Source organism: Dipodomys merriami, unplaced genomic scaffold (assembly GCF_024711535.1).
Source record: "Dipodomys merriami isolate MVZ:Mamm:240054 unplaced genomic scaffold, mDipMer1.0.p SCAF_293, whole genome shotgun sequence".
NCBI classification, from domain to species: domain Eukaryota; kingdom Metazoa; phylum Chordata; class Mammalia; order Rodentia; family Heteromyidae; genus Dipodomys; species Dipodomys merriami.
The window spans coordinates 518,404-534,752 of record NW_027204415.1 but is presented as its reverse complement, the minus strand read 5'-3'; the positions used below and the strand labels follow the sequence as shown (position 1 = coordinate 534,752).

The window sequence follows — 16,349 nt, the reverse complement described above, 5'->3', positions numbered from 1 at the left end:
ATAGTAATCTTCCCAAATGATTTAGTAGTGCACCTACTTTTACTGAATTATTTGTTATGGCTTCTTTGCTAAACATATTCTCTTATTTAAAAATTGTCAAATATTAGCTTTATAATAAACTTCATCTAATATTTCTTGGTTCAAAAGAGTTCCATAGAGTTGATGTCACGTAGCTTTCTTACTGTCTTAGTTCAAAGCCAACCCAGGCAAGAGAGTCTGTCAAACACTTATCTGTAATTAAACACCAAAAATCCAGAAGTGGAGTTTTGGCTCAAGCAGTGGAGTACTAGGTTTGGTCCAGGTAAGAAAGAAAGACAAATGTTCAGGGACAGGGGCCAGTCTCTAAGTTCAAGCCTCAGAACCAGCACAAACTAAACAAACAAGCAAACAAAACAAACCCTGGGTATTTCTTTGGGACTCTCCTTAAAATAGTGGTGGTCCGAGAAGAGGCTGCTTTTGCTGATCATACTCACTGGATCCTGCTTTTTTGGAATTCTTATTGCTATGGAAAACTCAAGACCAGACTAAAGGAATTGAAAACTGATTCCTGCAACAAGAGAATCATCTCAGGAGTGAAACATCCATCCATAAGACACTTTAAAACCTCCATGTCTTTGCTTCTTTGCAGTAGAACACTTTTAAAACAAAGTTACTTCCTTTTGTTCTATGCCTGCCTTCAAATGGCATATTGTTTCCTTTTGCAATACTCTCAACCAGAAGTTTTATATGAGTAAAGGACACACTCAAAAAAGTCAGGGACAGAGTTTCCTTCCAGCCTTGGATTCTTTTCTTGTACAGTACAAAGGAACGCAATAGTTAACTTGAACTTTGTCATTTCTCTATGTTAAATTCCTCTCCTGGGATCAGTTTCCACATCCAGTAACAGTTACTTCCACTTACTTCAGAAACAATTTATGGTGCTGCTCCAGAAAAAAATGAATGTTTTCTGGCTTCTTTGAAATAGCACAAAGACACTTTTGGACATGAGGTAACACATGTTTCAGAGACAACTTAGTAAAGACAAATGCAATTTAAATTGCTTATAAATACATTATCCATGAGAATATTTTGTTCAAACTTCTCATGTGCTCTGTAAATTAAGGTGAATTTTAAATGGTAAGAAGGTTCTCAGATAATTTTTTGTGAATCTATATCCTATGCATTAATTTCCCAACTGTCCATGAGTTAACAGTAAAACAAACAATAGCAATTATAGGAGAAAAAGAAGTTCTGTGTTTATGTATAAGTGTTCAATACAATATACAAGACTCTACAAATAAAAATTTGAAACAATAAAGCCAAGTCCCGTATGTAGATTTATGGGAGTGATATAGAGAAAGCATTACCCCTAACTGGAACATGAAGCATGAGGCCACTCCCTTTCTAAATCACGCTTGCTGATCATATAAATGTGCAAAAAGGAGAATGGAAGAATGATTCTGTTTCCAATGCAAGTCACATATGGGAGAATAGACTTAACTGGAAAAAAAGAGTCTATCTTGAGGGAACAGGAATTATACTAGCAATGAACCTGGTGGCTAAGATCACATTTCTTTTTCTTTACTTTTCTTATATTCCTTTTTATTGTTGTTGTTTTTCGTGGCACTTGAAATATGGGACAGGGCGCTGTCCCTCTGAAATGCAGCTCAAGGCTAGTGCTCCTCCACTTGAGGTACAGTGTCACTTCCAGTTTTCTGGTAATTATTGGATAAAAGAGTCTCCAGGACTGTCCTACTCGTGCTGACTTTAAAACCCAATCCTCAGATCTCACAACAACTTGGTTTATGATCACATTTCTAACAGTGTACACTCAGGATATGTAATGTATATGTTCATCTATCTTTATATGAATTCTTGAGTTAAAAATCTGGGCTACAGTTAGACTTTACACTCACAAAAGTGTTTGAAGTTTAAAAGTTGATGCTCCTGGAAAAATAAAACCTAAGAATGTAAAGGAGTCTCGGAAGTTCAATTTGCATCCAGCTTGGACAGTATAGGCTTTGAGACAGTACCTATAATTAACCAGTCAAAGCTGGGATACCAGTCACGAGCAAGATTGCTGAATTACAGCTTTAAGTTTTTGCATACATACATACATACAAACATACACAAACACATAGAGGCACTTATATGTGCACACAAAAATACACAAATGAAACAACTCTCAGAATATGTAGTAAAGTTAGAAAACAATAGAAAATAGGTCCTGAGTAAGACTAGAATCAAGTGATAATTTTTAATATTAGAAAGTCCTCAAGTGAATTTTCCCCCAGAAGTTGAGAATATTACATAGGTAGGGACCAGAGCTAGTAAGAGAGTCAAGCAATCATTCTTAACGGGATAGGATACATAGTGGAATGAATCAGGGAAACCTGCAGGTGCATCTGAAAATGTTCATATGCTGTGTCAAATGTTAAAACACCTTTGAAAATAGTACATAAACAGTCTGAGCAGTCAGTCTAGTGGATAAAATCATAAGAGAAGTTCAGAATTTCTAGTCTGTTTCTAGATTAAATAAACAAACTATGGCAGGGCAATGTGATACAAGCCTGGAATTCTAGCACTCAGACAAGAGATAAGAGAGTGGAATTACATATCGATACCTTCCCTGGACCAGGTAGAATAATTTTGTCTCAGTAAAACAAACCAAACAACAAGAAAGGAATACACAGTTGGAAGTTTGGCCTAATTTTGTCATTATGTTTTGAGAAGTCAAGTTTCCTATTGAATGCACCCCATACATATCCTCACTTGTGTTTTAAATGCTCTTATCATTACAGAACATTCGTAGATGCAAAACAGCTCATGATTCCCATCCCTCATTCTGTTGGATTCCAAATAAATGTGGAAGGATTACAAAAGCTTAAGTCTGGAGAAATAGCAAAGTTCGTCTAATGTAGGACTTTGTAGACCTTGTTAAATTAGAATTTAGATTTAAAATATATTTTTTGGATTTGTTTGTAATTTCATATTCTATAGGATACTACAAAATTCTTTTAAAGTAGAGGGATTAATTGAAAAATTCACAAATAATTCTGGCATTCTATTTGCCTAGATATTCTTTCACAACAGTTATAATTAGAACATAGTTAATAGATAATTTGCAGAGTTCATGTATACCATGTTAATATGAATAATCTAGACAGAGTTGCCAAAAATGGATGACATTAATTTATACATTTAGAAAAACCAATTTTTAAAGGTTTGGTTTAATATGGTATGAAGAGAGTAATTGTGTGACATCTTCTTTCTTCTACCTATATGTACCACAGGAAGCCATTTCCTTATTTACGCGCCTCTGTATACATGGAGAAAAATGCTAGGTTTGGGTTTTTTTTTTCAATTTTGTTTTTTTTATTGGTTCATCCTAGAACTTGAACTCTTGGCATGGACAAGGTCTCTGATGTTTATGCTCAAGGCTCAAGCCCTACCACTTCAACCTCAGTGCCACTTGAGTCTGGCTTTTGCACAGAAGTTTTTTGGAGGTAAGATTCTAAGAAACCTTCCTGCCTGGGAAGGCTTTGAATCATAATTTTCCTATCTTAGCATACTGAATATCTATGATAGTTAAAAAAGTCTAAATATAAATAATATTTACAAGTGTTCTGATCTCAAGAATACCAGTGGAGGAAAAATGATGCAGCTCAGTTTATTGTGGTGTTCTTTTCAGAACAAAGAGTGTATCACATTAGAAGAGGTGTAGTATTTTTTCAAAATGGAGATAAGGTATTCATGATGTGAATTAAGGAATTTTAAGGTGTCCCTTACAAATTGGAAACTGTTGGGCTAGGATGACTTTATGGCATAAATCTTGGGATTGATGGTCATAGACATAATAGCTTACTCTTATAAACAATTGCTTACTCTTGAAGAATTAATTATTACACATGCTTCACAGTTTTATCCTCTACAAGAATGTGGCTATTTTTCTGTTTACTTCTCATTCTGTAACACCCCATTGGAAACTGCATCTATTGCAGAATTACATAACATGCAAACAGGTACTGTTTTGAATCTGTTAGTAATGTTGAGAATTTAAAAATGAGTAGTTGTTAGTCATAGGAATTTTGAAGAACACATATATTCTGTCCTCTAAAAAACTTACTTTTAAAATTATGGGTTTCCATAGTATTAAACTGGGTCTGGTCGTGGGGCCTGAACTCTGGGCCTGGGCGCTGTCCCTCAGCTCTTCAGCTCAAGGCTAGCGCTCTAGCACTTGAGCCACAGTACCACTTCCGGCTTTTTTTTTTTGCTTATGTGGTGCTGAGAAATCAAACCCAGGGCCTCAGGCATGCAAGGCAAGCGCTCTACCACTGAGCCATCTTCCCAGACCCTGTTTTCTGTTTTAGAATGAGAAAGTACTAAATTTATTCTTTTTTGAAAAATTTGGCAAGTATATTGTGAAAATAGTGTCTAGTTGGATAACATTCAAGTTGATGAACCTCTGATAAATAAGGGGTAATTAATTCAAATTAGAAGCCAAATAGTATTGATTTTTAAAATGTTACTACATAAAGAATTATATTTACTGTACCAATACAGTAAAATTACATTTTATGCAGCTTATTTTTTCAATTTTATTATCAAATTGATGTACAGTGACTTTACAGTAATTGTAAGGTAGTGAATAAAAAACATTTCAAACTTGTTACCCCTTCCTCATTTTTCTCACAGTTTTCCTTCACCCCTTCACCCCTCACAAGTTGTAAAGTACATTTCCAACATATTGTCTTGTGAGTATTGCTATTGCATTGGTTTGCCTTTTGTCCTTTGTCTCACCTTTATGCTCACCATTGTCTCACCATACAGCAGGGATAAACCATAGGAGAAAACCCCAAAGAAAACAGAAATCACATAGTTCATCAAAAACAACAACCACAAATGAAAAAAAAATCTGGTTCCATATCTTGGAATTCATTTTGCTTAGCATCAGCTAATATGGTTACATATATGCATAACAAAGCCACTGGAAAATAATAGCTGCATGGATACTATATCATGAAAACAGCATGTTAACATTTTGATGGTAAAGGTGGAATTACGATTGGTGAATTTGTGGTTCTGATAAAGGATTTTCAACAGTTTTAAATTTATGGCAGGTAAAATTTAATATTTCAAAATTTTTAATAACTTAGCCTATTAAGAAAATTTAAAATTGCCTGGAAGAATAGGCTTTCATGCAAAGAATCCCAGGAAATATAGTAGAGAGGGAGCAATGTGGATGAAGATGGCTCTTTTTCAAACTAAACAAACAAACCTCAGAAACCTTGCTGTAAATCCTGTAGGTTCCCTTGTAATTGTCCTTACCCAGGAACTATATTCTCACTGTTTGAAAGAAGGTTGTATTGGAATTTAAATTAAAAGTTCTTAAAAAAATAAGGCATCTAAATTTGTGAATTTACCTTTAATTACCAAACAGTAATTCTCTGAAAAAGATAATTTGAGTCAAATATTTAGGGAGAAAGTGCCCTCCACAATGAAAGAAGGTGTTGGGATTACACATTTCTGTTTGTAACACTTTCCACAATGTCTTTGGACGTGAAGCAGTGAAACACAGAAAAAAATTTGATTGGATACTTCAAACCAATGATTTCACATTTCTAAGTGGCTCACAAAAAATAATATTCTTATTAATATGAGGTAGTGAAGACTTCTTTTATTACATATGCCAAAAAGTTCAGAAAAGAATTGAGCAAATGGAAAAATTAATAATAAAAGTTTTCTTAGAAGCCTTAGCTAAGCGTATTGACTTCAGCAGTCAAGGGAGGCCAAAACTTTTTGATGTAAATTGTGTTAGTATTTTTACTCCCTAAAGTGATTTTACAGAGCCCATTTGGCTCACTACAATGCAGAACTGATTGAATGAAGACATGAAAATACATTCCACATCCAAATGAGGCAACTTGAAGAGTTTTAAAAGAGAAATAATAAAGATGTAGCAGTGGTGGAGCCCGTTGGTCCTTCAGCTTCACTAGACTGGAAGCCAAGAAGCTGTGATTAATTGGAACTCTGACAAGAGCTAAGAGTAGGACATAGAAATAGGACATAGAAGCATTTTCCTTTTGTAACAGACACTTTCTTCCAAGGTATGGGTGATTTAACTCTATTCTCCTCCATACATCTTGGTGAACAAATGCAAGACCAAGAGAAAAATAATATATTAAAATAATTTTGCATAGAATAACTTCACTGTTCCTGATATGGTATCTAAGGAGAATCTTAAGAGAGAAAATAAAAAGAGCAGTATTTTTTGGTTTTTTCTAAGCATCTTCTTAGCAAAATATATCTTTGAGGTTAGACAATTCTGATTGAACCAACAAGTGATGGAGTACTTATTTTTGTGGGCACTTTAGACACAAGAAGTCTTTCAAGGTAAAAGAAAAAAATATATAGCCAAATATTTGTGATCACAGGCTCTTAGACTGTTTTCTGGAGACAAAGTTTTACATTAGATTTCTCCTTATTAACATAGATGTTCTTTCATGGCAACCAAATACAAGAGGGAAGTTTTATGGACTCACTTGGCCAATTAAACAGCATGAAAGAAGAAAATGGCAAATAATATTTAATGAAATTACTTTGACCAATTACTTTGACAGAAGAAAGAAGAAAAATATAATTCAAAATCAATTGACTTAAAAGTATGAAGAATGAGTAGTGAAGAGAGATTAGAGAAAATATAGAGGATTGTTTTCTCTCCAGTGGAGTAATGGGTTCTTGATCTTGTTTCTTCCATTCTACCTCACAAGCTACCAAGTGTGTCTCAGGACTGGATTATCCAGTTCAGACAGAAAACTCATAGAAGTAAGATACTGTATACAGCAGATATAGGTGATTTATAACCTTAGACAATCTATTTAATTCTGTTCAAATTTCTCCCCTATCCCAAACTTCCCTCTTTGAACAGCTTTCTTTGCTTTTCCCATGACTGCCCTTCATTAACTGATTAAAATTTTGAGTGGTCATATTCATACTCTCTAGAGATTGCTGTTTGGTTGTGATTTTTGTGTGTTTTTGTTTCTAGTTGTGTTTTTTAACTGAATTTTAAAAGTTTGTGCAATTGTGTTACAATTAAATATATCCATCTAATTGTCCAATGCTCCTAGATCAGAGTCACTCCTTCTATCGTTCTCAACCAACCCTTTCTCCAAGATTTATTTCCAATTTACCACTTCCTTCATCATATGTGTACATTCAGTATTCTAGCTGTATTTGCTCCTTGTTCATTTTTCATTCATTCTATGTCTTTACTATAATTCCTCTTTGGTTTCAACTTCCTGATAGTCATTCTGTTAAACTATTAATACTTTGAAAGGATTATATACATTCCATGGAGTTTCAATCCTGCATATTCTTGAAATGATGTCAGCTTATATTTCCATAATTCATTCATCTGCAGCAACAATTTGCGAGACTGGAGACGGGAAGCACCTAAACATGATTTTTTCTCAACCGTTTGAAAGATTATTTAGTCAAAAAGAAAGTTAAAAAATGGCTTAGAATGTATTACTAACTGCATTTTTATAAATGGCTTTGTACAATGTTGTGATTCTTTTATTTTACATGGAATAATATTTTATACTACCTATAAGTTTTGAAAAAAGAAGAAAATTAAAATTTATTCCTAAATAGGAATATGATAGAAATAGAAGACAGATATTATGTTTGTAATATCTCTGATTAGTACCCATATTCAAGACTTAAAGTCATATTTCTTACTATGTTAGACAGAGGGAAAACATAAAATAACATATGATAAGGCAACTATTTGTGATTGTTTAAAATGCACCTTATTAAATGATGAAATTTATTAGCTAACATTTGGGTTTGAAATTTAGGAGGCTGACATATTAAACACATTTCTGAAAGGCCCATACTGAAAAACACAAATTGTGGCTGGTACTATTTCTACATTTTAATGAATGGTTGAACATGTTTGGCATTAGTGCTCTGTAAATAATTCAACTCTATTGTAACTTGCTCCCTACACTTGAAAAACTTGTATTGTCACTAAGTATCATCAACTTGTCAAATGTTATTTTGGCGAAAGTGATTTTAAAAAGTTTATTTGAAAAGGAATATACTTTCAGGAGATTAAATGTAGATTATCATTGGTTTGAGACTGATATTTTTATACCACAGAACCATGTTGTACTGAAGTGCCAGTGTTTTGAAGCAGTCCTTAGTGATTCAAATGTTTTTCTGAATTACATTTGACCTCTAAGTCAAGTTTTCGGGCTTTGGTAAAACAATTATAGATCTATCCTTCTAGGAACTATTTTTTTGCCCACTTATGTTGGACTAAAATCTTTCGTTAATCATAGGTGAGGGGTATTAAAAATAATCTTATGACACTTTGTGAACTTGTTCACTCATATGAGCTGGTCATCTGTAAGTTGAATGTTTGAATTACAGTACTTTCTCTCAAATTTTGTGATCTCATCCTTCATTTTAAGTTGCCTTGCATTTCACAATTGCTTACTGCTAATTCCTGCATCTCAAGGAATTGGGGCCCTGAAATATAGGAAATGCGAAATTGAGATGGATCTTCAATTACTTTGTGTTGATATGTTTCATGGGCCTTGGTGAAAACTCTTGCCCCTGTTATCTGATGATGCAGGTAACTGGGCCTTGGGATCTTAGGACCCATGGGTACTGCAGAAGAATAATATTTTTTAGACATCTTAGCAAAATTTGGGCATAATCAGTAAGAATGCTTCAGAAATATGGACAAAAACAGTTTGGGACAAGCGAGTTAAAACAATAAACAGAGCAGCAGAGTAAAATCCATTACAGATTAGAGGAAAACATTGTTTTTTTCTCATGTGGATTCAGAAGACCAAGAACAGTTATAATGTATCACAAGTTTATACTAAAAAGATTGCATTGATACGTTTCCTAGTCTAATATATATTTGAAACCTAAATATTTATATTCCAATTCTATTTATTGGAGTAAATAAATATCAATTTATTTGTCAAATTATCAACTAATTCTAGTAAGTTTCATTGTGTGAAATATAAAATCAGCACATAAAAATATAAAATATATAACTATATATAATATGATTAAAAGACACACGTTTTGTATTGTTCTGTTGTAGTTACTGTATCAAAGGCAACTCTGTTTTAAAGTATGATTCCATTATCTCTACTTCAGTGTTTGATAGAGTTAGAACTAAAGCTTTATCATTTGTAGATTTACAGCATGGAGGCAAGAGAAAAGACTGTGATTAAAACATTATCAATTTAATGCCTAATAATGAGGAGAAACATATGCACTTCTCCTGCAACTATGAAAATATTTGGTGAAAAACAGGCAGTAGTGTAAGTTCCTGCCAGGAACTTAGAGACAGGTCAGGACATTAAGTAATCATGCATACGAACAATTTTTTCACCTTCTTGGCTTTAGCTACTTTTAAATGGAATGTATAATAAACAATTATATTTTGATAAAATACCTTCTCGTCTGAACAGTTCTGTTTGAACTGTTCATCTCTCTATGATCCCTTATAACCAAGATTAGTTTTGTTCTAGTAAGAAAATCTTTGCTGTCATGGTAAGGTATTCTGGTTGGTCTCTTCCCACATGGAAGAAGGGTAAAGGCTCAGGTAGACATTTGTTCCAGTAAAACTTCATTTGGGAAAATGTCAGCTGAAGAATTTTAGAAGTAGCTCTTAAGCAACGCTTAGTTTGACTCCATTAGGTCCACAAAGCTGGATAAATAAGTACTAGAGAAACCATCACATTTGGACCAAACTATAAATAATAGAGAGTATGATCAAATTCCAAATAAAAATATTTAAGATACTCATTGGCAAAAAAAGTTTGGAAATGTGAGCAATCGACTGATCAATATAATTATTTCCACTATTCACAGAATTTTAGGGAAATAAGATCAATAGCATTGTTAGGAACAATAAGGTTTCCTTGTTACAAGTATGCACCCATAGATATAAGCCTGTATAAAGATTGCATCATTAACTATTAAATTTAGAGGATACTACATGCTTCAGCAGCAAGTATACTCAAATTACAATACAGAGATTAACATGGCACTTGCACAAGTACAATATGAAAATTTGAGAAGTATTCCATATTTTTCATTCTTCACATGCAAGAAATGAAAAAAAGTGATTAGAAAGTTGATGGCAAAATTACAAGTGTAACAATACCCGTAATTCATATAATTAAATTAAGTTTGACATCAGTGTATTAAATCACCTCAAAAAGGTGTTTACATAGCATAAACTTTACAAAACTTTTCAAAATAGACAACATTGTCATTTTATCCCAAAGAAAAATAATATTAAGACCTAGAAAAAAAGGACTCAAACTGTTTCTATATGGAATACAATCCAAAAGGACACATTAATGATCCTATATGTTATAAAATAATATAGAATTCAAAGTATATCTAGGAGAAAATAAATTATGAACATTATGCAAACATAGAATATAGAATATTTTAAAATATACTTTTTCAGACAAGCACCAGAAATATTTTAGTTTCTGTACTACTCATTTCAACAGGTAAATTAAAATTATTTCTTATTAAAAAATCACAAACTCTGAAGAAGTTATTATACATGTTTACAAAAACTATTGAATATATTTTTCCATCCAAGGCAGGCAATTCACTTGGAAGAATTCCGCGGAATCCATGAATTTTTACAGTAAAATTTTGGTGCTGCCGGGCACTGGTGGTTCATGCCTACAATCCTAGCTAAACAGGAGACTGAGATCTGAGGATCATGGTTCAAAGCCAGTCTGGGAAGGAAAGTCTGTGGTACTCTTATCTCAAATAAACCACTAGAAAACTGGAAGTGGAGCTGTGTCTCAAGTGGTAGAGGGCTCACCTTGAGCTGAAGATCACAGGGATAGCTCCAGGCCCAGAGTTCAAGCCCCATGACCGACCAAAAAAAAAAAAGATATTGCTTTTATTTGGATTGTGAAAATATTTTGTAGGGACACAAAAGATGGACTTGCATTTTTGAAATTTAAGAAACTTAACCCAACCATTAGGACTTCGGTGAACAATTTGTACAGCCTTTCACAACTTCATAGAGGTAGTGATACATACTTATCCTTTTGGCAATATCAAATACAGTTTCTTCTATGTTGTTCTTCAGGCCTGGATTTATATAATAGTTCAACAGAAGGCGATCCAGCGTATATTTGCTATCTCAATTCTCAACAGCAAGATATAAGGGTGTCAAGAGTCCTTTAGTTTGGGGAAGTGTTACTGTGTCTCAAGCGGTAGAGGACTCCCCTTGAGCTGAAGAGCACAGGGACAGCACCCAAGCCCAGAGCTCAAGCCCCATGACCGACCAAAAAAAAAAAAAAAAACCCACAAGAAAAACAAAAATCAAACAAACAAAAATTTTTGGGCTGGGAAAGTGGCTCAGTGGTAGAGCGCTTGCCTTGCATACATGAGGCCCTAGGTTCGATTCTTCAGCACCACATAAGCAGAAAAAAAAGCGGGAAGTGGTGCTGTGGCTCAAGTGGTAGAGCGCTAGCCTTGAGCTGAAGAGATGAGGGACAGCGTCCAGGCCCAGAGTTCCGGCCCCACGACCAGACCAAAAAAAAATTTTTTTAAAAAGAGTCCTTTAGTTTGGGCATTGGTATCTGTATCAAGATGAAGTAAGAAAGAAGCCACTCTGGTATTATTCCACGTATATGCACTGTTCAGGGGTGTCCAGTCATCTACAGTTATTGCATGTGCCGCTTGAGACACCAACTCACTGACAATGTTTAATTGTCCACTGTAGGCTTCTTGAAGAGGGGTATACTCATCATCATCCCTACTATTCACATAAGTGGCCTTTTGGGAAAGAAGTCTCCGCACTGTAGTAAGCTGAATATTTTCGGCAGCACAATGAAGAAATATGCTTGGATCCTTCTCCAATTTTTTTTCTTGCAATTGATACCATTCCTTACTTTTTCACCTTGTTCCCCATATTCCTAAGAATTGCCTAACCAGAGACTTTGAGTGCCAGTGGGAATGAGGTGTCCATTTATTTCCCTAATAGTTCACATTGGTTGAACTGGTCAGAAATATCTGGTGAATTTTCTGTAACTGTTTATTCCCCATGATTTTTTTCTCTTTTTCCAATTTTACTATTCGAAATTATTCTAACTGGAGAGTAGGGAATTGATGGAGAGCAGAGGAAAGATATTCCTCCATATTCAAATGTACACACTGAAAATGAGGACCAGTGATGTCTTCATGTGAAGCTTATTCTAGGCATGAGAAAATAGGAAATAATGTCTTCTATATAAATGATTTGGGAAATGGCAGAGCAAAAAGTGAAATGATACAACCAAAAATATAAAAGCAAAATAAATTAGGATAATTATGGAGCAATCATATTATCTATGAGAACCATGAAAGGGAGAGAGAAAGAAAGAGACAGATGTGTAATTTCGTAGCTAGCCACAAAATCAATGCCTCTGATCAATTTGTAGAGCAAACAAAATTTTATTTTTTAAAAGAGATGGAAATCGAATTTATGTAATTACTTGAAGTTAGTAAATACATTTTTAGTAGCCTACGTAAAGAGACATAACTTTACCAAATTACAGACAGTAAAATAAATCCTTGATAGTTCTAGTAACAGATCTGACTGAAATCAGTTGAATCATACTTTTCTTGTACAATGAAGGAATAAGAGGGTAGTAAAGCAGCTAGAGAAGGCAGGGAGATTGTATCTGTGACAAAACTTTGTGGAAATTGGTATTGAGGATTTCTTACTGGTGATCCCCTTGCACTGGAAGCATGATTCTGAAGTATTGCTTGCCGATTCTGAACTACTGATTTGATCATTATATTCTCCAAGAAGAAAATGAGAATTGACAGTGAAGGACTACTAATACATTTTGACCTTCTCACTAAGCACTTTAAATCATCAAAATTACATGAAGACAATAGACAGGCCTACTTTTTAGATGAAAGCAAGTTTCTTATAAAAACAAGGAATGTATGTAGTCATGCAAAGCACTTCTATTTTACCAATGCCTCATACATTTTTCTAATGTTGGGTACCAATAAATAATGGATCCATTAGAAAGCTCTTAAGGCTCCTATGTTCAATAGTGAGTTCTCTTACACTATATCATGGTATTTTTTGTGTATGGTTTTAAGAATAAATTTACATTACTAACTTGAATTTCTGACAGGACAGTATCATCACTGTACATCTTGCTTCTATACTCTCATTTTAAAATTACCATCTAAGTATGTGCATTAGATAACTATATAGGAAAAAGTAGAAGCCACACTGATGGTTTATGTCTTTAGTTGTAGTTAATCAGAAAGATGAAATCTGAGCATTGTGGTTTGAAAGCAGACCAAGAAAAAACAGTCCATTAGATTCTGATTTTAAAGTAACCAGCAAAAGCTTGAAATGGAGCTGTGGTACACGAAGTAAAATGCTAGCCTTGAGAAAACTGAAACAAAAAATAAATTCTGGGACAAAGCTAGGCCCTGAGTTCAAGCCCTAGTATTAGCACCAAACAAATAAATTAATTAATAAGGTAATTAATTAATTAAAACTAAATTAAGTGGTCACATGTGGAGAGGCAGGTAAAATGTAACATGCGTGGTAATGGTTTATGTATTATTTTGTAATAAGGCATATTATCATTTGTCCTAATCACTAATATTTTATGTGGACTTTTTTGTACAATAAACCCTCAATTTAGCATGCATGTATATGTGTGTGTACATGTGCGAACATGTGTGTATGTGTATATGTGTTTGTGTGCTGTTGCAATGTTGCTTGCCAATGTGGACAGGGTGAGGCTGAAAAAAAGCTAACTGTGTTGCAATGTTTTTATTTATCAGTGTTCTGTCATGTCATTTCAGTGGAACCATCCTTTGTACATATTATTTGTCTAATAATATCATAATCAAAGCATTTACAATATTAAGTTAGAAAAAGAGACCGCTTCAGCTCTTATTGTATGTTAGGTAAGAAGATTCAGACATAATTAGTTGGTAAGTTGTTGCTATAAGATGAGTGTCAGTACAAAATACGTATTTGACCTCTTAAATTGGTTATACTTTTAAGATACACTCATAGAGTGATTTGGACTGACTTGACCAAACAGGAATTACTCTCTGATTATTCCTGTGAAACACAAGTTGGATAAACTCTTTCCGGATTTCTGTTGAAAATCACTTTCTTTGCAAGATTATATCTATTCTCACTAAGAGATAATCCAACCCATATTATGTTTGAATATCCCATCTTATTCATTGAAAATAAGTATTGTGGATATGCTTGTTAGATATTCCTTTCAAAAACGAACAAACAAAAAGCAAGTGTTATTTCCAGATTGTGGGTGCATTTGAAGGTGTTTTGTACATGCACAGGTATCTTTACTAATGGCTCTTTTGTGGGAGAAAATACGGCGACTTTAACAAATAAGGCTTTTTGAATATCTCTTCCAATATACATAACATCTCAGAGCAAGTCTTGCAATTTCTGAAAATCTTTTGAATATTTTAGTATTATTTCAGTTCATTGACTGTAGAGCTAAAATTTCTGAAATATTGTTAAGATCTGAAAATGTAAGTGGGTATATACCCTTTTTTATGCTTCATTTTATGAAAACCCAGTTTTTATGAAAGTAAATGGAATAGAATAAAAGAATTAAGTGAATTGGGTAAGCTAATTATTAGTGTAATTTTGTTTTCTATTAATAGTCTATTGAATGTAGATGATACAGTTAAATTATTTCCTCTATACTTCAGTTAGGTTTAGAATCTTTATAGTTATCAGTGAACTTTTAGTATAAATAAAGGTCTTTTAAAATGATTAGGATTAACCTTGTGCTTTTTGTCCTACTCCCAAGAAAATGAGTTATTTTTAAGTGTTAATAGTTTATCATTATGATTATCATAGCGAATCATTATCATTATCATAGGGACTTAAAAATGCAGTAGTATTGTTGTCTTTTTAAACCAATTGTATTCACAAGTTGGAGAGTCTTTAATTCATAATTAGGCCTTGGTGTCAATGATTTTTAACCTCTTGTTCCTAACATTAATAATAGGTAAGACTGCATTTTTGGGTATATGAAAGGTAAAATATTTATCTGGGGTCAAATGTGATTTTATATCAGTCTTTCTTTAATAACATTTTAAAGTAGTACATTTCTCTCAAAATGGTGGGTATAAAAAGCAATCAAAATACTTCTAATGGTAAACAATTTAGGTGAGCTACAATGTGGAAACGATTGCTCCAAAAGACCTGCAGTCTGTTTCCATCAGGAATTGGGCAGGTCATTTTTTCAGTAAGACTGTGTTAACCAGAGATGGGGTACCCAGGCAGTGAAGTGTTGAGTGAAGGCATAAAATATTATTTCTACTATTTTGAGCTAGAAATCAAGAATTGTTATAGTTTAGCAGTTCCTTTCACCAGGGAGGTATAAATTGATTATGAACTTGGAGTTTTCTTATTACAGTTACTTATTTTCTTTTTTTGTTGTTGTTGGTCATGGGGCTTGATCTCTGGGCTTGGGTGCTGTCCCTGCGCTCTTCCACTCAAGGCGAGCGCTCTACCACTTGGACCACAGTGCCACTTCCAGTTTACTAGTGGTTTATTAGAGATAAGAGTTTCACAGTCTGTCCTGCCCGAGCTGGCTTTGAAGCACAATCCTCAGATCTCAGCCTACTGAGTAGCTAGCATTATAGGCGTGAGCCACCGGTGTCCAGCTTAGTTACCTATTTTCTAACAAAGATAAAGGAAATATTATTAGAGTGTGCACAATAATTTTGGGAATTTTCCTAGAATTAGTAGGCTGAGTGCTGGTATTTAGTTATAAAATAGAATGAAGTTAGTTCATATAGTGGGAATGGAACGCAAGCTAACACTTACCGTGTGTAGAATGTTGTACTAGTAATTCCAACTCTGAAGACTTAAATATCATCATCTTAGAATTAAAAATAGAAATAGTTTCACTTGATGGGATTATTGTGAGGATTAAATTAGATACCAAAGGTAAAGTACTTGGAAAACCAATCAGAATTTGATACTTTCTACCTTTTATTTTATCATGTGATATATTCTAATATTTTGACTCATGGTTTAAGGTCAGATGTCTCCATTGTTTTTAATTATATTTTTATTAAATAGTTGTACGAAATGTTTTCCATTCAATGAATCAGTTTATAATTACAATGGATCTTTACATAACTTTCTCACATTTTTCCAAACCTCAACCCACTTTCGTTTTTATTAGTTTCATACTATCTGCATTGAATATTATGGCTTAACTCTCTACTTCCATAAGTCTCTTTATTTCTTCCCTTTGATTTCCCCTCACATTTTCCAAGTGGTAGCC

The 16,349-nt window shown here is 33.7% G+C and overlaps 1 pseudogene; it reads left to right on the top strand.

Moving 5' to 3' along the window:
* The first annotated feature begins 10,006 nt into the window (after window positions 1-10,006).
* On the top strand, window positions 10,007-10,103 carry LOC138839111 (U6 spliceosomal RNA; annotated as a pseudogene).
* The last annotated feature ends 6,246 nt before the right edge of the window (window positions 10,104-16,349 follow it).